This window comes from Grus americana, chromosome 5 (assembly GCF_028858705.1).
Source record: "Grus americana isolate bGruAme1 chromosome 5, bGruAme1.mat, whole genome shotgun sequence".
Taxonomy (NCBI): Eukaryota; Metazoa; Chordata; class Aves; order Gruiformes; family Gruidae; genus Grus; species Grus americana.
In genome coordinates, this window is record NC_072856.1 from 11,011,617 (window position 1) to 11,034,318 (window position 22,702).

A 22,702-nucleotide genomic window follows, 5' to 3' on the forward strand; every position below is an offset into this window, starting at 1 on the left:
AGCTAACGTTCCTTGGGAGGGTCAGATTGGCAGATGAACTATAGTGAGGAGAGGAAACATGTTAAGTATGAAAACATTCTCATAAGCTTTCACAGGAAAAGGATGTAGCTAACAATAAAAAAAGAATACTACATTTCTCTGCCAAACATCATACAAGATTATGCATTTCCAAAACTTACATTTATACCAGTTAAATATCAGTAGTACTACATCTACAGGAGGCATATTCTGAAATACCCTTCCTATATTCCCCATACTAAGTCAGTTCTGGAGGCTTCTTTCTGAGGTTAGCAATAGGCAAACGTATCACCACCTCACTTAACTTCGGATACGACCAGAGTGCTGGGAGTTACAAAGTGAACTGCTTCACCACTGTCTGACAAGTCCCATGAGTGATCCGTCAGGGAACACCTCCAAGAGCCACTCAGGCAAGGCTGTCATAGACCACTTGCAAGCAAGCTTCATTCACCAGATCCTCACTCGTAGTATTGGTGGCCTGGCCTCCTGCCAGGCACAAATACGGTTTGCTGCGCAGTTGGAAGGCTAATTACTTAAGGTTCATCCTTCCTCCTCCAGGGTTGCTCCCTGCACTTCTTCAGTTTTGCACAGCTGGTACAGTGAAGCCAGAGACCTGATAAAAGTATGGTCTGGGCACAGCTTTGAACTGCCTGCATTTGCTTGGCACAGGAGCCGTATCATTTGCGGTCTCACTGAAAATCTTCAGCTTTCAGTTTCATGGTTTTCGGTACCTTTCCAGGGAGCGATCAGAATGAACTTTTTGATGGCCCATCCCTAGTCCAAGCATTATTCCCAGAAATGCACCAGCCAGCAGAGACCTATTGATCTTTGCTTGCTGTCCTTGGTGCCATCAGGGCAGCTGGTTTTGACTCAATCCTCATTTTGTTCACCAGTGGACATGTCTGCCAAACAGGCAGCACAGGTGATTTTTCCTCCACACGGGCTGCTGGAGGGATACGTGGAGGCAGTCCTCGGTGTACATTTGGTGTCTAATCAGCAGAGTGAATGCCCAGATCAATGCCTGTACTCAATCTTACAAATGCAAAAGAAGAAATGCTGCTGGCAGGTCATTCTCAGAAAGGTATCCAGGGGGTCCTGTAACTTGCCTTATCCTCACGGGTCTGGAATTGCTGAGCATGATGAAAGCAGTCTATTAACAGTTCATCATAAAACACGCTCAGAGATTTTATTTCCTAAATTATGTATATGATTGTTTTGCCTGTTTGGTGACTGTTAGCGTAGTGGGAAGTCTAAATCACTGTTATTGCTCCTCTAAGTAAGGATTTTTTAACTGTTATTTAAATTTTAAAAAAAGACAAGTCCTCAGCAAGAATATTTCAAAAAGCTGTGATCATTCTGTGAGCAGCCTTAAATACTGGCTTGATACTTTCTTCTGGTCCTGGGATATACCAGTTTCAGCATGTTACTTCAGAGGAGAATCAGCTTTTCTGCAAGGACTGAGGCTTCTGCATTGGTTTCACTGCTTAAAAATGGTTCTTTACATACATTTTCATAATAAAGCACTTTATAACTATTACCCAATTATTGCTTACAGCATTAAGTAACAAGGTATTATTACTACAATTTTACAGAAGGGAACAAATCATGAAATCTGAAATACTTATTCTGCTTTTGCGTAGGCTTTCTCATATTAATTAATTATGAGACTTAATTACACTCAATCTCACCACTCCAAGCCAATTACAGAAAATTGTGTAAAGCAAAGAAGTAGGGAAATCTGTATCTCGGAGACAATCACTTATACTGACAGCACTTCTCACATAGGTATATAAAAGGACTTTGCAAATATTAACTCACACACCCAATGCAATGGGATGGATTTTTCTCTGATTTTTCCCCAACTGCCCCCAACTAGTAATATGAGCAATGAACACTTCTCCCAGCTTCCTCACTCAACTGTGCCCCAGAAACCAAATGCAAATCTCTGCCCCTTGACTTGTGCCTTAATCACATGATCACTTTTCTTCCCAGAAGCAGTAAAAAAATCCCCAGGCATGTTAAAATCACCAGATTAGAAGAGCTCTAATCCAATGACTTTAAAAATGGGTTAGTAAGAATTGGTATATGCTATATTTATATGTTGCAAAATATTTTTAAGCTTTCTATTTTGAATCTACAGCAGTTTTATTTACTGAAGTTTAGCCTACAGGGGGAATGGTAAATCCTCTAAAACATCACTTTAAAAGTTTTTGCTCCACTGAAGTATCTATGAATGCTTCTGCACCCTATGTTGAAATGTTAATTCATGATTTTCCACAGCACTTAGCCACACAGATTCACACCACCTTTCAGTGCCTTCAACAGCAGCAGCATTCCATGGGGAACCATTCTCCTATTTCCAAGACACGGCTCTTACAAAGATGGAGTAAACCAAGGCAGACTGGTCTTTTTATATTAATACCAACTGATCCTCGTATAAAATGTGCACATTTAAAATCAGGGGAGAAACAAGAGCAATTATCATCTCTGGCAGTTTGTCTAAAGAGGGTAAATCTGCACGATTGAAATTGAGAAGAGACATTGAACTGACAAATATTAATCTGAATTTTCCTTAATTTCTTTACTCTGTTTGCCAGTGAGTGAAGGCTGCTCTAAAAGACTCTTTGTGAATAAAGGTATAAATGTAAGTGGAAGAGACTCCATTCATTTATGACTTTGACTTATTTGGAGCCAAGATTTACCCCCAGTCTTCACAGTTATGACATTTTGTGTTCAATCTGGCCTATTCCAGCAGAATATTCAGTCTGTGCTCCTCACAATTATGCCTTGTTTGCATCACACCATAACAAGTGCGCTATGAGAGTTTCACGCACTGGAATCTACCACACAGTATATTTTAAATGCTCTTCAGTTGTCTAAGTCAGCCTCATGGCATGGCAGCAGAATTAAATACAATGGGATCTGGCAGGCTACATTCACAGGGGGAAAATAAACACTAACATTTTGACTGTTTCTTACAATTTTTCTAAATACAGTAAAGTAAAAGAGAAATACCTTGCTGAGCCTGAAAAACCAAAGAGTTTGCGGGTGCAATTAAAATAGGCACCTTTCAAGTATACATTGTTCCTCATTCTGCAAAGCTTTCCCTTCTTCTTTGCCCAGTGATACTTCCATACTTCCATTAGGCCGGGCAAGGGCAGCTACAGTATAAAACAGGCAGAGACAATCTAGGCATTCAAAAGAACGAGGTGCTCAAATCCACACCTGAATTTCCACACCTAATGACAGCCTTACCCCCACCCAAGTAAACTCCTACTTTTCCCTGTTCAGACAAGGGAGATGCCATCCACCTCAATTCAGGCACAGAGTGGATGGCCAGGATCTCCCTCTGGAAGCCTTCAAAGGCACACAGCTCTATCCAGAGAACTAGAAACTTTCTTTAGTGAGACTGGCTTACCAAGCACCAAAAAATTTAGCAACAACTTAAGTACCCAGTTCTCTTAATTTGGACCCTCCAAGCTTCAGAACAGACACTTTCCTTGAAGATGCAAACTATAAATTGCAAGTGTAATGTTAAGGCACGAACCTACATCTACCAGAGTATTGTTAAAACAAATATCAGCACAAATTCTGTGTTAACAACAGTCTCATGTATTTTCCGTGCTTTTAATACAAACCCCTGAGCTTAATTATTATATTTAGTATCTAGGGCAGCAGCACTTCCTACCCAGCACCCATCATCAGTCCAGCAATTAATTGCATACCACTGACCTTCACAGAACACCATGGAAATTTTATTACTGTACAACTCAATTGCATTTTGTACAACACTGCCCCATAACTATGTCTTATTATAAAAAAACATGTGCTTACAAAAGAGATAGTTGAGCCAACTAAACTATGTATAATTTGCAAGAATAAAAAACATTTCACAAGGTTTGCAACATACATACAAAAAACTTTGCAGCCTTAATACAAGACAAATGTTACTAAGATTCACATTATAGACAAACACAGAATGGAAAACATTCCCTGAAGTCATAATGGCAGGGTTATGCTGTATGCTATTTAAAAGCTATTCACCAACAATGTCCTTTTCCATTTAGCCACAGCCCGATGGTAGAAATTCAACTGAAGAAAGTAAATTAATTGAAATTGTGGTTCTACAACTGAGGAATTGGATGTGCAAGATGAAGCAGCTGAAGGAAAGGACTACAGTTCCATATACTTTTCAATGCTAGAAGACAGGTCTAGCGTCATATCCTATGTATTCTACGTTGGAGTTACCTCTCTGCAAGTTTGCCACTTTGAGCGGGCTACATCCTGCTTATGTCCTGCCTTACTCTCTTCTCTCATTTTTAATAAAATGCTACCAGTCAGCACATTTCTGCTAAGTTCAAGAGTCTCCTTGCTCCTTTCCAAACCAAAGCATTCATTAAAAAAAAAAAATAATTATTGCATGACTACTCTGATTTCCATTTGGCACACGAATATAAGAGTTAATGTAAGTCAGGGCAAGAAGACTTTCTCCTTGGATTCAAGGACTGCGTCCAGGATGAAATAACTTGTCACGCCCAGGATTTCAATGCTAGCTTCCAAGTTCCCAGACTCAAGTGACCTAGCAGGACACAGCCACGAACCTCCACACTAACACATCTGCACCAGCTGCGGGCTCACAGAAGGAAAGGGACTGGATGGCAGGTGGCATGGACTTTTTGGAAGGTGTACGCGTGCACTGAGGGGCCCCAAGAGCTGCTATTTTGGTAGTTTGCACTGTCCTTGTGCACTTCTGAGTCGTCCCCCAAATTTCTTACTGGAGCCATTAGTAAGCAGCAGGCTGGCAACATGCCCACATGCATGGTGAGGTGAATCACCCGTCCTCCAAAGTCAAAATCCAAAGAATATCAACAGATAACTATGGAGTAAACTGGAGGTAACCACCAAGCTTTCTTGCAAGTTAAATGAGTAAGGTATTACACTTATTTTAAAATAATATCACATCTCCCAAACATCTTGTTCAATTTCCTACAAACAATGAAAAAGCTTTCTACCATGGCAAATTCTACACATCTCAGGCAATGCATTTAATTTCACCAAAACCCAGTTACAATTGGGTTTACTGTGTTGATCCAGTTTCAGGCCTTCTTTGGTTGAAGATTTGTAACTTATACTGCCAATGACAGTAATATTATCTAGCAAATAAAACTGATCAACAATGCTTGGCTTTGAAGAATTGCCTACACATTGAATGGATTATGTGTCTGGGGCAATTCAGAGCGATATGATGGTAGTGGGTTTGTTTTGTAGTTTTTAAGAAGTTCATTAAAATTTTTCAGTTGATATCAACAATTTAGTACTGCCTGTCTTCATAGATCCTTCCATTTCTACAATACAGCAGACGAAACGTTAAGTGAAACTAGCTTCATTGTAATGAAAAAGGGATCTCATAATTAAATTCAGTTTGCTCCCTAAACGCAAATGCACAGAGAGTACAAACTAGAGAAGAAACATGTAAAGTGATGGTACAATGTAGGATGCACAATTTAAAATCTCCTTTCCTGTAGGAGCCTGGGTTACAAATCAGATTGGAGAGTACACGCATTACTGAGATTATTGAAAAGTTGTGTGCAAGGCTATGATTTGGAGGCAACAACCCTGCTCTGTTTGAAAATAAATTCAAAGTTTGCATTGGTTTTGCTGACACCTTGGCTTAGATATTCTTGAGGCCTGATCACAGAGCATAATAATATATAGAGATGCCTGGAATGCCTTGCTATACATATTGATGTTACAAAACAAATGCAAAGATGACAGATGAGCCCCCGCCCTCCCAGCCAGGAAAGCTTTTATCACCATCTCTTCAACACTTTCACTTCTGGCAGAAGTCCCCTCTGCCCGCATGGCCCCTCCAGCTGTCCAAAGTATCTCCTCCAGACAGTACTGCTGAGCAGGCGGAGCGTGGATTAAACAGTATTAGATGTTCTTTCCGTCATTTTGTTTTCAGTAATTTAGAAAATTAATTTTCTTGTTGTGGATATTTTAAAATTGAGGGAGATATTACAGGAAAAAATAAGAATCTCCAAGATCAGAATATATCAGAAGCTCAACAATGCTTAACATGTCTCTGTGACTGTGAATATGTACACAAACACAGGCACATGCATGCACACACACACATTAAGATTAAAGTCAAGTCTTTTGGAGGAGGCTCACAAAAAAAAAACAAAACCAAAACCATGTTCAACAGGAAGAGTCTGTTTAATGCAGTATTTAAGCAAGGCTCTTCCATTTACATAGATCACTTACAGCAACAGCAATTCAGTAAATTCTCCCATAAAAATCATGCTATATTTTGTCTAAAGCAACACATTCCTTGCAGATCACAGTACCTTTCTCATGCTGTTAATAAGATAATCTGTTACATGAGGCTTACAAATCCATTTAAATTGATTTTAATTAATGAATCAATCACTAGCTACTGACGACTTGGTCTACAGACAGCAAGCAATTCAAAGCCCCAGGTCTCTAATCCCAAACCAAAATCCACATTAGAGCAACAGGACATCTCTCTGATCGATAGTAACACAAAGATGTTCAGTTCATACACATTTAAAGTGTATGAACTTGATCAAAATGTATCTCCAGATCTTATGTATTACAATTCTCATATTCAGGACTGTTCAATTAGGAAAACAATATTAGATGATTTACATTTATTTGCAAGTGAAATAAATGAAATCAAGCACAACTATAACCTGCTTCTAAACTTTTAGATGCTTATTCCACTTGAAGGTTTTGTTTCTTTGTCCTTAAACAATCAGTTGTTTAAGATTAATTAATAGAAAATTGCACTTCATATGGTCACAAACATGAACAATGCCTTTTACGTACGCTTGGATCCTGTGAAAATTTGCTGCTATTCTCTGCTGCTAAAGTGCTTAAATTTTCCCTTAAACAGAAAACAAGAAAGAAGAAAGTTTTCTGTCCCAAAAGCAGCATGCAGAAGCAGCATGAAGAACATCCTTGTTATTTCAGTAAGTTAATTATTGTAATTATTGTTATTACAAGAAGTTAATTACAATGCAGTATGTTAAATCCACAATAGGTGGTGTGATGCTGAACGCTGCAATCCCTAAAGCATCAGCATCTGGCTCCCCATAGCAGAGGGGACACACCTGAGGGATGCTTCTTGTCCTGTGTACACAAACAGCTGGCGCTGTAGCACAGCATCTGTGAATAAAGCACCACTTAAACTAGCCAAGAGAAAGGAAGAAATAATGCATGCTTCCCCAGGAGCCTCCTTCCTGGACGTAAGCATCTAGCCCTTCTTTCAAAGGCTGCTCCTTTTTCTTAAACATGACAGAGAAGGAAGGGCGAGACAAGCCAGCATGCCTCCAAAACAGCCTAGCTGTATAGTTAGCTACACTGTGCTAAGCCCAGTGATGCTTTGCACTGCAGAAGCTTGATGACACAGATCTCTGCTTGCCTGTGACACGACTCTGTGCTGAGCCCCCTTGCCTGATGTAGACTTGCCTTCAGAAGCAGAGCAGCAGGTACTTGGGGCAGTTTAGTATCCACAGCTGAGATCTTTACAAACTTCCTGTTCCAGAGGTGTTGGTGCTGTGAGAATTGCAGTTATGGACCAGTTACTCTGTTTACATTTTTTTAAATGCTATCTGCACCTTCATGACTCAATAGCATCCCATTACATATTCTGTGAGAAATCCCAATCCCCCTCAGTCAACAAAGCAGCTTGCTTGGGTGCTTGCTGCTGCGCCAAAAGTCCCAGCAACCCACCTCAGGCACAGCTCCATTATAACGAAACACATCTGGTGTCCTGTCCCTGGATGGATGCTACCAGCCCTACTGTGGGAAAAAAGAGCAGTTGGCATGGGCTATCAGAAAAGTGACCATGAAAACTGTGCTGACACAAACCTGTCAACCAGGAGAGAAGAGTCTCTGCCTCTCCCTCAAGGGCAACCTCACCTCTAACTCAAAACAGTCCTTCAAAGACTTCATTGTCTGAGCAAGGGATTGACCCTCTCTGGGTCAACTCCATGAGGATGGAGTTGCACAGGCAGAGGAAGGAGTGGGAAAAGCCTCTATTATGGATGTGGGTCTCCACACAAAAAGGATCTCAGCACTTGGCTGCCTTCAAGGAGGCCTGTGTTCCCTCCCTTTTCCCCAGCCCGATCATCTTCCTGTACTGCCTAACAAACACAAGACTCGAGCAGCACCACACTGGACATCAGCATGAGATGACAGCCGTTTGGCTCCAACACTCTTTAAGTGGCCATTAGTTACAGTGAAGTCAGTTTACCAACAGTGAACTCCACCAGCTAAGAAAGAATCCAACTTGTAGTTTGCTTTATTAAAGCAATTTCACGTATTATCTAATACAAAAGATGTTGTTGCCTAATGTGCAATAACCATTCTGCCTGTTTAAATGAAGAGCACTGTGTTTTTAATCAATACTGCATATACAGTTTAACCAATGCTGTCAAAAGTAGCTTTTTAATGCAGTGCCTCACTAATTTATTGCTCTCAATACTTGTGTTCTTCCCAGTTTGTTATGAAAAAATGATTGTTTGGAGGGAAGAACAAAAAGAATAATTAAAGGTGGTAGGTTTGGCTTTTATGTGCTGCTAATTAGTTAACCAAATTATAAGTACAAGATACCAAACTATCTTTCATAATATTTAAGAAAAACATAAAGGGTTGAATACTTTCCAGGTGTAAACACATTAAGATCAACATTGTACCAAACCTGAATCTGACCCAGTTAGCTCAAAAATGTAAATAGTGCATCCTCTTGCACAAATGTCATAGTGTACAGGCACTCCACGTTTAAAGAGACAGATTCTGCAGCAAACAATGCTCCACTGACACAGAGACAATCAATGTGTCCTTGATTATGAGGAGGCAAACAGTTTTCACTACAAAAAAGGAGACTGAAAAACAAATCATGTGTTTTTATTTTACAAGTTCCAAGTTTGGGTTGGGTTTTTTTCAAGCCCTTTTGGAGCACTGAAACAGAATAAAAATAGTTTGTTGCACAAGCATAAAACAAAGTAACTGCTAAATAAACATTTTAAATTTACTCCTATAACTGAACTGTGTTCAGTTCTCGTTCCCATTACTCTTCAGGAGTTGGATGATATCACTAAAATATCTTCCTGTTTTCTGGTAAACTGATTAGATGGGCTTTGTCCAAGAATTGTGCCATAATACGTTCCCCCTATTTCATATTCTGAATATCACTGCTGGAAAATGTACTGTAGCACAAAATGTAGTATATGCCAATATATCCTGACATTCAAATCAAGACCACAAATTATAAACAGTTTCAGCAAATTGACTTGAGTGCCTTTGTTCCTCAGACATACATCTTCCTATTGCTTACAAAAGCAGCATATACTAACCACTAACACTGCTATAGCCAGTACTGGGAAAGGAAGTTATTGAAGCCTGGATTTCCTGCTTTCAGTCGTAGCCAAGAACTGTGAGGCTTGTAGTGGTTTCAGGAACTGACTCATCTAATGATTCATGGATAAGATACTGGGTTTAATATATTTCTGATCATGAGACTCAAACTTCAAAAACAGCGATGCTTAATTTTTATTTTAAAGTAAAAAAAAAGTACATAAATCAAGTAAACAAATATTGTCACAGGACACACTGGCTAATAATTATAAATGTGTTTTACAGTGCACTCTCTGTTAAAAAAAAATAGTATGTTAAGCTTCCTGGAAATTCATTTAAAGAGAATGTTGACAATGAATTCAAAATCCAGTGTCAAAAACCCAAGTACTTTTGTTGCAATCCTGAGCGCTGAACTTCAAGGGGAGGACAGGTGGGATAGCAATTGCATTTTTAGATATACCCTTAGGCACACATGTATCTACTGCTACATATTAATCAATGAATCCTAGAGCTACTATTGTTAATGCACGTGGTGTATATAAAAAGTAGCATCAAAAGATCGGCTAGTAACAATACATTTGGGTGTTTGAAACAACAGGAAAGTTTTGTTTCGGGGGTGACTGAAGCCTCAGAGGTCAATCATAAAGCAATGACTAACACTGGATTGTAAGCGCTCAAACACACATGCGTTTTGTGCTAATTCAGAATTCACAACCAGCCATTTTTACACGTTTACTTCTTCCAGAGGGAAGCATGCCCTCCAGTGCATCAAAATGCTTTTTGCCCACAACACAAATCTCATCAGTATGCTGTAACTTGAACCGCCAGGCTCTTGCATCTAAAAAATAGCTTGAGATAGAAGCTTAATTCTGTGAGGCTCATGTATGGAAAAGTACTGGTTTACTTTTTAATTTTTCAACTGCAAATTGCAGCTACTCAGATGCTATGTACAGTGTTGGGGGGGGCGGGCAGGTGGGAAGAGATGTTAGCATTTCTATATTTCAGCATGTGCACAGCTAGCACAAAAAAAGAAAACAAAATCCATGTTGCTTGGAGGAAAAAAAAAAAAAAAACCCAGCAGTTAAAACAGTTGACAAGAAAAGGCCAAAGTGCGCTCAGTGGCTGGCAGTCATTTTATGGCTATAGTCCTACAGCAGATTTACTTAGATGACGTCAGTGGCTCCAATCCAGCTTTTCTTTGGTAGCATTTACCACTTGCCTCTTGAAGCCTCCACTATGCTACAGAGCAGTAGACCATAATCAAAATTCCCTTTGTGAAATAGAGTTTACCTCAGGGCACAGAGGCATTGCTAGCTGAATTGCAGGCTCTTCACCCTGTACTGCATGCCCAGAAATAAATAACCTACAATACTGTACTTTCCTTAATACAGAAGAACCATTAAAAGCAGCCTGCTACCTAAAAGAGTTCTTTAATTTGTTTCCAAAATCTCAGAGGCCAGAATATTAGTTAATTTTCCAAGCAACCAAGAACTATGATAATTCTACTACCCTTTGGACTTCTTTGTATTATTTTTAGAGATTTTGGAAGATAAAGTTATTTATGGGTCATTGTTTCACCAACAAAAAATATTACTAATGCTAGAGGCTAAAGTGAATTGGTATAGGAAGCTGCATATTTTAAAATTGTCTTGCAAATGTGCCCCTTCAACTGCTTATCTACAACTGGTCAGTAAGCATATAGTAAATATGCCAAGAAGCAGAGCAAGAAATCACTATGCATAAATAATAGTCAATTTAAAGAGCAAAATGCACATTATTTGGAGCTATGGATTTCCTATCACAAAACAATAACTGGAACCAACAAAACACTAGTAAAGGCAAGTCAATCAAATACCAAATCTAGTAAAACTTCACAGGCTCTGAAGTTTAATCAAAAAAAAAAAAACAAAACAACCCACAACCATATGAGAGATGCATCTTACTGTACTAAATAAACATAGATTTGTTTGTTTTAATGGCCCCATCGGTTCAAAGACAACCATACTCATTATGGGTGAGAACTAGATACATTAGTGGACTGAAAATTGCCTTTCACCGTTAAGCACTTAGAAATTACTTATAGGGAAGATGTGCACATGCCTTACAGAGAACGAAACCTCAATACCTCTCCTTCCCCCCCCCTTCATTTACCTTCCCCCCATCACACCAGAATGAGATATCACAGGTCTAATCTGCATGAGCCAAAAGAGAAAAAATGCTGTTATCACCCAACTGCATCCAAGTCACATCGTCGACCTGAACTCTAAATCTGAATTTGAAACAGATTTAAAATTTGAGGTGATCCCCAAACCAGCTCTGAGTAGACAGACACTAGGATTTCATGTCCCTGCAAAGAAACTAAAAGCCTCTTGTTAGCAGTCTTAGATGCCAAGCCAAGTGCAGAAAACCTTTCTCATTTTCTGCAGGTATCCATGTCAACTTGAGCACAGCGGTAAGGTGGGAGCATCACCTCTCACTTCACCACTCACCTGGCTGGCCTCTAGGTGCTCTGCTAGCTCCTGCATTTTTCCATGCAGTTTCTCTGGGTGGACTTCAGTGGGCCATTAAAGAATGGCCGCTGTCCCAGACCATCATATTACTCTGTTCCGAAAGGAGAGGAGAAAAATCTTCTTCTCTTTGACCTCCTTTCATTACTAAAAAATTGGTGTCAGCAAACAGATTTAGAAGATGATTGTAACATTCTTGGAGAGAGAATCTCGTTCTTTTATTTGTCATTAATGATCCTGGACATGAAAGGCATTGTACAAGCACAAGTGGTCCTTTCTTTCCAATAGCCAGAATGAGGAAGGAGTAGAAGCAGCATGGTGACTGGGATGGGCAAAGAGACCATGGGCAGCAGCAGAAGATACAGGATAAGGAGGGCCTGGCAATATAGATAGCAAAAGGAGGTAAAGAAAAAGCCACCATGGTCCAAAGGAAGGAGAGCTCAATCAAGTGCTGCCCCAGAGCAAGTAAGTGCATATCTGAGGAAAGAGGAGGGTCCATGCAACCAGAGGCAGATGCGCTGCCCTGTAAGGAACAGCAAGACATAGCCTGTAGGGCAGAAGACACAGAGGAATGTGCTACAAGGTCAGAGAGCAATGCAGACAGATCCGACCCTAAAGACATCACTGCGGCACTGAATGGAAGACTGTATTTATGGTTTGAGACCTTTCCTGCGACAAAATAATTATGGCCAAAGAAAGTCAGGGGTGGGGAGTGAAGATGAGGAAACTTCCATTGAATCTTCAAGTGTTCTACAAGGCTTTCAGTTGATCGTGCAAAAGCAGAAATAAAAAAGTAAAATTCTTCAAAGATCAGCTGACAGCAGATATAGGGACACAATTCTTTTCAAAGGTTAATTTTTTTTGAAAGAATAACGGTAAAAATCAGGGATGTGGAAAATGAAACCGTTTACAGAGTTTTGCCTTTTATTTTAAACTGTAAACCACCTTTAGGACAAAAAGTATGTATGCATGGTGGTGGTGGTGGATTAAATATGAACAAAATTTCCTTTCTCCCATAAATTAATGCCTCCAAACACTATATATTTTTTAATTGAGATACACATAACAGAGGCTTTAATCCATTAAACCTCTATGAATTTACCTTTTCTCCTAAAGTCTGTTCTGACATTTTCTCCCCTCAAAACCGAAATGTCACTCCTGAATTATAATCTCCCATCAGAAAGACAACCATGTAAAAAAACATGCCAGCTAATTCCAAAAACAAGCACCATTGTTCAGGGCACCATGAGGTGAATGAATGGAGAGAGATTCCACCAAGGGAATAACTGCGATGTCTATAATGTTAAGGAATAATTTGGCACCAAAAATACCCAAGGCCATACTGGTTGGTGATTCAAACATGAAGCATATCAAAATGCTACTGATAAGCTAAATTAACAGATAGCTTATCTGAAGGATATACTAGCCATATGGTGCCACAACTTCTGTTGCCTGTTGCTGGCATAACAATAGGCTACTGCAGTCTTAGACTGGAAGCACTATTTGACAAACTGTCAACAGCATTTTTATTTTTTTTGCAGAGCTCTAGGGCAATGGCACACTTGCCTATTTGCATTTTTTTTAAACAGGTGAACAAAGAGTAAACCAGATGTCAACTTTAGAAATCGAGCTGTCTGGATCAGGAGATTTAACAGAGGCAGGCATACTGCTACAGCTCAAATCTAGACAATGAGCTTTTCTAAAAACACTCTGGCCTAGGGGAGTGGCTATTTAAAACACTTGGCTTCTTTTATTTCAGCACTATGGAAGTGAATTCTGCTCTTAAGTGCCAGCTCAAATGAAGTCATTTTATTTCACTGGGGCTTTCTTTGCATTTTAGAAATGTAGCATGTACTGTAGTAAAGGAAAAGACAAGTATGAAAAAAAAATAATCCGAGTCTTTTTAAGATAGAAGCTGAGTAAAATAGGGGGGGGGGGGTGTGGAAACTAACAATTTGATCACATAGGAAAAAAAAAAAATCTGTGAAAGGATAATTTAGAGTACAAGTTAAATGAAAAAAAAAATTGTTACTTTTTTGTTAAAAAAACACAAAAAATGTTTTTGAAAGCTTTAGAAGGACCTGATATTTACAACCCCCTCAAGCTCCACGAAGACAAGGTGTGAATACTGACAGATAAGGAAGATTTACAATGCGACTTTAATATGTTACAGAAACACAATCAGTTAATACAAAAAAAAAAAAATCATGAAAGTTGTCTTCTTGCTTTATTTAAGAAAAGGAAATCTTTGTTACTTGCATACTATTTCAGGAAAAATCTTTTAAGAACAACAGAGTAATCCACTCAATCATTTCAAAAATTGACAAAAACTACTGTCAATCAATATATAGTAGATCTGTCTATGGTATTCAATTATGAAAATGTGGGTTTAGTTGTGTTCTGTAGGAGTATGAAAGACATAATGAGAAAAATAGATAACTTTCTGTTCTAATAATCTGTTCTGTTTTGATAGACAGTTATGGGAACATATTTATTTTCTGACTTATACCCAGCTAAGTACGTAGCATTTTTAGATTATCTTTTCAAATTGTTCTTGAACATTCTCAGTTAAAAAAAAAAAAACCTCCTTTCATGTTAAGTTGAGATTGCACTTGAACTCTTTCCAAAAGCCAGAGCTGTACTGAATTATGATAATTAGAAAGCTGTGCGCATAAAAGGCAGCACAGTTGATGCATTTAAAAAAGTTCATGCCAGAGAATATAAGTTCAATATGTTCTCACATAATTAACATTTCCCATCATTAGCAGCAGTTTTCAGTTCATGTATCTGTAAAAACAACAGCACTCGTCATTGTTTTAGATTCCCAGTCAATAGCATTTTAATAGTTTTACACATAATCCTAAACTTTCCTCCCCTTCCCCCTCCAAGCACACTGAGCTTTCACATTCTACCTTCTGACCTGCTAGCAAATAAACTTGTATTTTGTGCTCATATGCTTCTGCTGCCGCACAGACTATCTCCGACTCGAAAGTTTAGCGAAAAGCTAATAAGAGCTAGAAATCTAAGAAGGCCATTTGGAAAGGTGCAACAGGATGCAGAGGGAGTAATCACGTTGTTCCAGTAAACAATGACTAGAAGACAAAGAACAAAAAGTTGTAGGTGATACCTTCAACTGGACGGGAGCCAAACTAAAATGGGCTGCCTGTGCAGCCTCTGACAAACCCAGTCACAAGCTGGAGGGACTAGGAAATGGGGTTGCAGCCCTGCACCAACCAGGCAAGCATCTATAAACCCTTTACACACTCTGCAGATTTTCATCGTGTTCTTGACGTATGTACAAAAATTTGTCTAACAAATAAGGGCATGTAGTGCATGACAGGTTACTCTGAGACATTCATATACTTCCTGTGTAGAATATCTCAAATTAGCTGTTAGGAGCCAAATTTTTATACAGGCTCATTGCCTTCTTTCTCTTCCCTCCACTTCTTCAATCTCTGTATTTTAAAATTAGTATAATTCTGGTGGAACTTTAATAACCTGATACAGTATAAAAGTTGCTGAATCTGCATCAACACAGAAAGAAATTTTGACTACCAGTAACAAGATAAAACTCACAGTGATTGCAGCGGGATCAGGTTTTCATACAAAACCAAGAAAGGTTTCAGGTATTAAATTGGAAAACTCCTAGCTGAATTTTATGCAACAGATCTGAGGAACAGATTTGAAGTTGGTGCCTCAAAGGACTGAAGTCTGCAACTTTTCACTCTGCAACTTTTCACTCTCTTATGTTTTGGAAATGAGCAATCATTAAAACCAAACACAAAATTATTCCAGGAAATATTATTCCATCCTTGTTCCACTTGCAAAAGTCAAAAGGAGTTTTGTGCAAGAACAGAGAGCAAGATATGATCATAAAGTGGGAATTTATTGCAGAGATTTTTCTTCTAAAAATGTGTCTTCAGCGTGGCTTAGAGTTGGTTGGCTTTACAATAAATAATGCCATTAATCCGTTCATATATCACAGGATACAATTTAAATTATACAGTACTCGCATAAACTGCCACAAAACCTCAAACAGCCGTTTCTTTCAGGGAGATGATTTACGTCTTGCAGGGTCTAAAATTTTGTTGAGACTCACTTAAATTATTTTTTTTTAATAGTAAATGGCTGTAGTTTAAGAATATAAAACATTCCTACTTGAGGCAAGCACTAATGGCAAAGTGCTACATGGTGACAAAACAGTAATTAAATCTCAAATCCCAGAAATAAGTAACTACTATTTCTCTCATGCAAAGGTAGATCCCTCTGATGAACTGTGGATTTCAAAATTATGTTTAAAGGGCCAGTTTGCACCCTCATTACAGCCAACGTAATACAGAAAGAGGCCATATGAAGTCAATGGAATTAACCTGAATTTAGATCGGCTTTTTAAAAATCAGCCCTCACCTCATATTTGCACATACTGTGAATAAGAGCAGAAATGGAATGAGCAACCAACTTTTAATAGAAATTTGCCTGCAAGTTTCATGCAGATTACAAGCAAAGTAGAACATAAGCCCCGTACAAAAATTTGAAAAAGCATGTGTGCCAAATCTGATACTTTTTAATCAAAGACACAGAATAGCACCTATGTCCTTCTTTAGACATCAAATATCACACTAACCATGCACATAAAGCATATGCTGTATCTTAGTATTTGATCCAGTGAACGTTTATTCCTATGAGTCATCCCAGTCACTTTAACCTGAGTAACAATTGGATCTAGCAAACCTTTTCTTCTTAAATAAATGGAATCACTTCAAAAAGACAGTTTTTAAAGCATCTCTGGAAAGATATAGCATTAATATTAACATCACAAAGAAATACCAGATAAAGAAAGTGATGTATGCGTGTCTATATACAGTCAGAAACCATGCATTCAAAACGTAATGTTTGAAGGTAACCTTCTCTCACACACACACGCAGAACTCTACACAAGATCTTTGTGTTTTGGAAACAGTCTTAGGCACTTTCCAATAAAATCAGATTACTTCTACTGAAATTGTTCCAACAGTGTAGCCATCCTACTTTATAGATTGAAAATTGACAGCTATATCATAATACACAATTATATATTTTTACCTTCCACTTTTTATTATGTGAAAGGCACCAGAATTTCCCTCTAGGTTCAGAAGTCTTTCTTACTCTTTTGCCTGTACTATATCTTGAAAGTTTGTTTACAATATGATATACAAAGGTAGCTTAAAAAAAAAGAAGGAAGAAAGCATTTTTCCTCTACATGTGACTTCACTGAGCTTAACTTTTTCAGGCATGGACAAAGCAAGCCTAAAAACCACTTTAACAATATCCAAAACCACTACACCGTCCAGCAACAACAATTAAAAAAAAAATCACTAGTTACAAATTATACCAAACATGTTACACGTATGCTCATGCATCTCCACACATCACGATACGCTATCATTGCTCAGCTGGAGATTCATGGCGGGTCTAGCTCATAATTAAGTTTCTGTTGTTCTTTTTTAGCTGTTTAATTAAAACTCCTTTAAGCAGAGGCTGTCTTTATTAAGACTCCTGTCAAATCAAAATTTTTCCTCTGCTTCACTGCTTGCATACATCCCACTCAGCACTAAGAAACTATACAGAATATAAAACCATAATTTGAATCTCAAGAGCTGTTGTTACTCTCTCCTGAGTGTGAAGGCTAATAATATTTACTTCACCAAAACTGCGTATGTAAAATCGATGCTCAAAATACACCTAACATGTTTGGCAATAAAGTACTTTCCAAAGGTTTTTCTAGATTACCAAGAAGAAAAATTGAAATAAATCCTTTGCATCTAAAATTTCTGCTTGGTCAGTTCATAAAAGCCTGCAGCAAACAAAATGTAGAATTATCCCTACTGGTGTACAAAACGCCTTATGACCTAATTAAAAGTCAGTGCAGTGCGAAGAGATGTGTTTTACCATGAAGATGATAAACAGAAGTTTACCCTTAATGAAAATAATTTCAAAAAGTTGATTTTAAAAATCTGCAAGTTCAAAATGTGACTTAAATAGAAAATCTTCAATTTTGTCTTTTAAGAACATTCACTGTATTAATTCCTGTATTTCTATTCCCAAATAAAGCATGCATATGTGTATATAAATATGCATATAAATATATATACACACACACATATATACAAACAAACATGCAAGCTTCCCTCCCGCCCCCAGAAGTAATTTAATATACAGGTCTATGTCATTTTTGATAGCATCATCTAACCATCAGTACAATCTAATATCCCTGTAATGGTATTCCCCAACTATTTATAGAGACAAATATATCATACATTACAGACACACATTACCAATCTAGGGTTATAAGAAGAATCCTACATAATTTTAAATTAAGTCCTAATGTAATTATAATCATTTTTGTTTTCATATTCAATTGCAGGTAGCACTTAGTTATTTACATGAATTTTCCTGTAAGAGGCATTCCCACAGAGATTTCCATATTAGATGTACTGCATAATAACTGAACATTCAGTTAGAGAAAACAGTATTTTATCAGTACAGCTCCAAACTTTGCCATTATCTAGGTTAGATATCTCTGTAAAACCGCTAACTGGCAATATTGCGTTTTTAAACTTTATCAGCGCTAAGGGAAAGCAAATATGCTTCTGTTAGACAGGACTACAGTGGTAGAGGTACCTTTTTTCCCTGAGGCTCTGCCATTTCAGCTTACATTTCTTAATACACTATTTTACGTCAGAAGATGCCAGTACAATCTGATGTTTCTCGGCCTTTCTTTCCCAGATGGTGTTCAACCACGAACAGTTAAAAAATATTGGGAGCCATTTACATTCAAAGAACGTAGAGCAGAACTGCTCCCTAACTTTCCGGCACTTCTGGAGGTCACTTTTCATTTCTTCATATCAAAGGCAGGCACTTGTTTCTAATAAGTTAACAACTCTCCTGAGAAACATGGGTGGCTGGTATTTCATTGTTTCATAAATATTTTTATACTGTAACACCATTCAACTTAAAACAGATTTCAAGAGGAGAAAAATCATGACTAGGATTATGTTCAACCAGTTAGGAGCACAAACTTTTTTACTTGGTAAAAAGAGAGATTTTTTCCCCCCCGTAGCTTTATTTCTCCTCATTGTTTGTATTTAGCTTTTTGGAGGGGGCCGCTTTGTTTTAATTTTGTTACAAAAGCCGTACTGTATAACTTTTTCCCTCCCCCTTAGAAGTGTACTTCCTTTGAAAACGTTCCTTCTGTGAACAAAGGCTGCCACCGGCCCTCCGCATCAGCACTGTGGACATCTGTAGAATAGATCTCTTTAAAACGTTACGGATAAGTAAAAAAACCCTATGGTTCCTACCGAAAGGAAGTTTTCCAGGGACAATCTCCTCGGTGTTGTTGTAACTGCGACTTTGTCTTTTTTGGATACAATGTTTCTGCTGACTCCCGAAAATTTTCCACTTGAATGTGCAATTAACCAGCAGCAGCGGCAGCTCTGGAGAAGGAGAAGAAGCAGCGAAAAAGGACATTCCTTCTTTCATCTTTTAGAGGAAAATAAAAGGGGGATGGAAAGCAAAACTCGGGGCAGCGCACCGAGCAGAGCTCCGAGCCAGGCCGGGCCGCTCGGCAGCCCGCACCGCCGGGGGATTGCTCCTGAGGGCTGCGAGCGTCTGCGGCGAGCCCAGGACTGCTCCTAACTTCTTGCTTCCCCGTGGAAAAAAATGTGAAAAATGCCAAGGATCGGTGCGCGCGTGTGTGAGAGAGAGAGAGAGAGAGCGCGTGTGTGTGTGTGTGTGTGTGCGCGCGTGTGTGTGCGCGCCCGGCTGCAGAGCAGTGACTCAGGCAACTAAGTGCGAGCAGCGGCGGCGGCGGCGAGGGGGAGCGGAGCGGCGCGGGGCGGGCAGCAGCCGCCTGTTGCAGCTCCGGCCGCGGCCCCGCAGCGGCAGAAACTCCGCGGGAAACAACTTGTTCCCCTGCCGCGGCCCCTCTCCCGCCTGCCCCGGCACCTGCGGGGGCGCCGGCCCCCCGGGCCGACCCCGGCCGGGACCGACCCCCCGCCCCACCGCACAAAGCGCCGGCGGCGCGGCATGCGCGCCCTCGGCCCCCTCTTACCTCCGCGCTGCGGCCCCCCTCCGCGCACCGCCAGCGCGCCGCACTCCGACGGCAAACTTCGCCCGCCGCCCCCGGGCCGCCCCGGCTATTTATGGCCCCGCGCCTATTTTTAATCCGCCGCTTGGCTATTTATACCGCGGCGGTAGGTTGCCGCGGGCCGGCGGACGGAGCCTTCGGAGGATGAGTTGCTGCCCGGCCGGCGGCGGGGCGGGCCGGGCTCCCGGCCGGGCTGCGCGGCGCCAGCGATGCGAGGAATGCGCGGAATGAGGGGAGGAATGAAATGAACGCGGGAGCGGGGCGGCCGCGGGGCGGAGCGCGGCCCGCCGCCCCCTGCGGCCGCGGGCGGGCGGGGCGGCGGGCGGGGCCTCTGCGCCGCGCTGACCTCATAGGGGAGCCCGCGGGAGGGGGCCCAGCGGGAGGGGAAGGGGAGCTTGGGGCACTGCACCGCTGCCACCCGCTTGTCGGGCGTCTGCGGTGCTGTGCAACGGGGTCCCGCAACGGGGTCTGCAAGTGCCGTGCAATGGGGATCTGCAACAGGGTTGCAGAATATGGAGTTGCGATGGGGTCTGCAATGGGCCACAGGACCTTGGGTCCCGGGCCCTCGTTGATGGGCAGGCTCTCCCAGGGAGCCCAGCTTACCCACGTGCTCATCCAACCCCTGGGTGCACCGCAGAGCCCTGTGCAAACAAACTGCTGCCAGTCCCCAGGAAATGCAGATATGCGCCCAGGAGGCTACCCGCAGCACCCAGGGCCCAACAGAGTCCTGGAACAGGGTGAGCGGGAAGGCTTTATACACATCACATCCCACATCAATGTGGACATGGCATGGCCCAGGGGTCCACAGTCTTCACTCTGAATCCAGGTCATGACCTTTCTCACAAAACTTCAGATTTCACAATGCAAGTTTTGCACCACTCTAGTTGTGAGCCTAAGTGCCGTTAGACTACCCTTCTGGTACTGGCACAACCCATCCCCCAGAAACGCTCCCCAAGCATTATCATAAGGCATGTCTCCTTCAGTTAACAATCCGCTACCTTATGGAAATAATTACAAGGCAGGCACAGCTGTTGTGCTCCTGAAAACTTGTATTTGCATAAGTAACGTGGATAACTGGACACCTCAGTGCCTGTTTGTGAAATAAATTGCCTATTTTGATGTGCAAACATACATTTCTATCCACCTTTGAAAGTTTGCCCAGCAGGGCTACCACTTTTGGAGGTATCAGGAAAATCACATTATAACCTCAGAAGAACCACATGTTGGTGCAATCAGATAGCATTAACATGCTCACATCACATGTACTTCATGTCGTGCTGGTAGAATTCACAATAAATGCCCTGTATATTACTTGTGTACGACATTAAGAAAAGACGCTGAGCACATCTCTCTCTCTGAATGCCAGAAACATGCTTGTCCCGGTGCTTTCCCAGTACCAATCTTGTAAGACAGCCATGCTGGTAACAGTCACCATTTGAGCCTGTGACTGACCCAGGAGCCTCTTGAAAACGAGTCACTTAAAGCTCATGTTGCAATTCTCACAGAGCCTGTGACTGGTTTTACCTTTGTGGAGCAAGCACAGACTGTGTATGATAGGCAGTGCAAGCAGAGGATGCAATGTTCCTGCTGATCACACGAATGATACTGCCTGAAATCCACTAAAACTCAATCCTACAGAAATGGCATACAACAAGGAAGAATATCAAATGGAGCTAAAGTTTGAGCAGGTGTTGGTCAAAGGATTGGGAGAATGCAAAAATGAACATATTTTAGGCTATTTTTCCCCACACCATTCCACACTGGCTGAAAAATTTCTTTCCCAAAGTAGGCTATAAGGAACTCCTTCTTACACACATAGAATTTCTTCTCTCTTCCCTTCTTCTTTTCCAAATAGCCCTAGTAATATTGTCTAATAAGGGTCTAAGTGCCTGCACAGTTCATAAAATTCAATCACTCTGCAGATGCCTATACGAAAGCCATAGTCTCTTGAGTGTACCCAAAGTTTACCAACTCTTTTCCAAAGCCAGAACAGAAAAATGGGGAAAAACCATCGCCCCCTAGACTCTACGCCATAGATTTTTTAGTCACTAGACCTGCACTCACTCTGCTGTGTTCACTGCATGCACAGAAATGTGAAACGACTTTAAATGAATGGGATTTTTTTTTCCCATAAGACTTGCAGAGAAAGTACCAAGACTACTGACTAACTTTTCTGCCTGTGCAGGGCCCAAAAGGTATCTTAGCTCTGTACACAGGGAGGGAGAACAGGAAATTTCTAGATAATGGATAAATAGAGTTTGAAAACTTCTTACCTATAGCAGCTCTCACAAATGAAAGTGAAGAAATATTTGCAGGATTATGCTCTCCTAGTGGAAAAGAAAAAAGGGGGTTACTTCTACACCCATGGTTGTGGATGAACATGAATCAAACTTAAACCAGGCTGTAGTGGTGTGGTGGGTTGACCCTGGCTGAAGGCCAGGTGCCCACCAGAGCCGCTCTCTCACTCCCCTCATTCACTAGACAGGGGAGAAAAGGCATAATGAAACGCTTGTGGGTCGAGATAAGGACAGGGAGAGATCACTCACTAATTGTTGTCACGAGCAAAACAGACCGAACTTAGAGAGGGAATTCATCTAATTTATTACTAGGCAAAACAGAGTAGAGGAATGAGAAATAAAATCAACTCTTAAAACACCTCCTCCCACCC

General features: G+C 40.6%; 1 protein-coding gene across 7 annotated transcripts in view; it reads right to left on the reverse strand.

The window, feature by feature from the left end:
• The window catches only part of TEAD1 (TEA domain transcription factor 1), a 163,936-nt gene extending 143,615 nt beyond the window's left edge, over positions 1 to 20,321 (reverse strand). For 3 of the 7 annotated variants that reach the window (XM_054826612.1, XM_054826611.1, XM_054826609.1), the window contains exons 1-2: positions 19,999 to 20,277; positions 19,247 to 19,381 (exon numbers count right to left, since the gene is read on the reverse strand). The gene's annotated coding sequence lies outside the window, so the exon portion shown is untranslated. Of the gene's footprint in view, positions 1 to 19,246; positions 19,382 to 19,998 lie in introns of all 7 variants that reach the window. The other 4 variants (XM_054826608.1, XM_054826607.1, XM_054826606.1 and 1 more) reach the window with 3 other exon arrangements.
• Between the last annotated feature and the right edge of the window lie 2,381 nt (positions 20,322 to 22,702).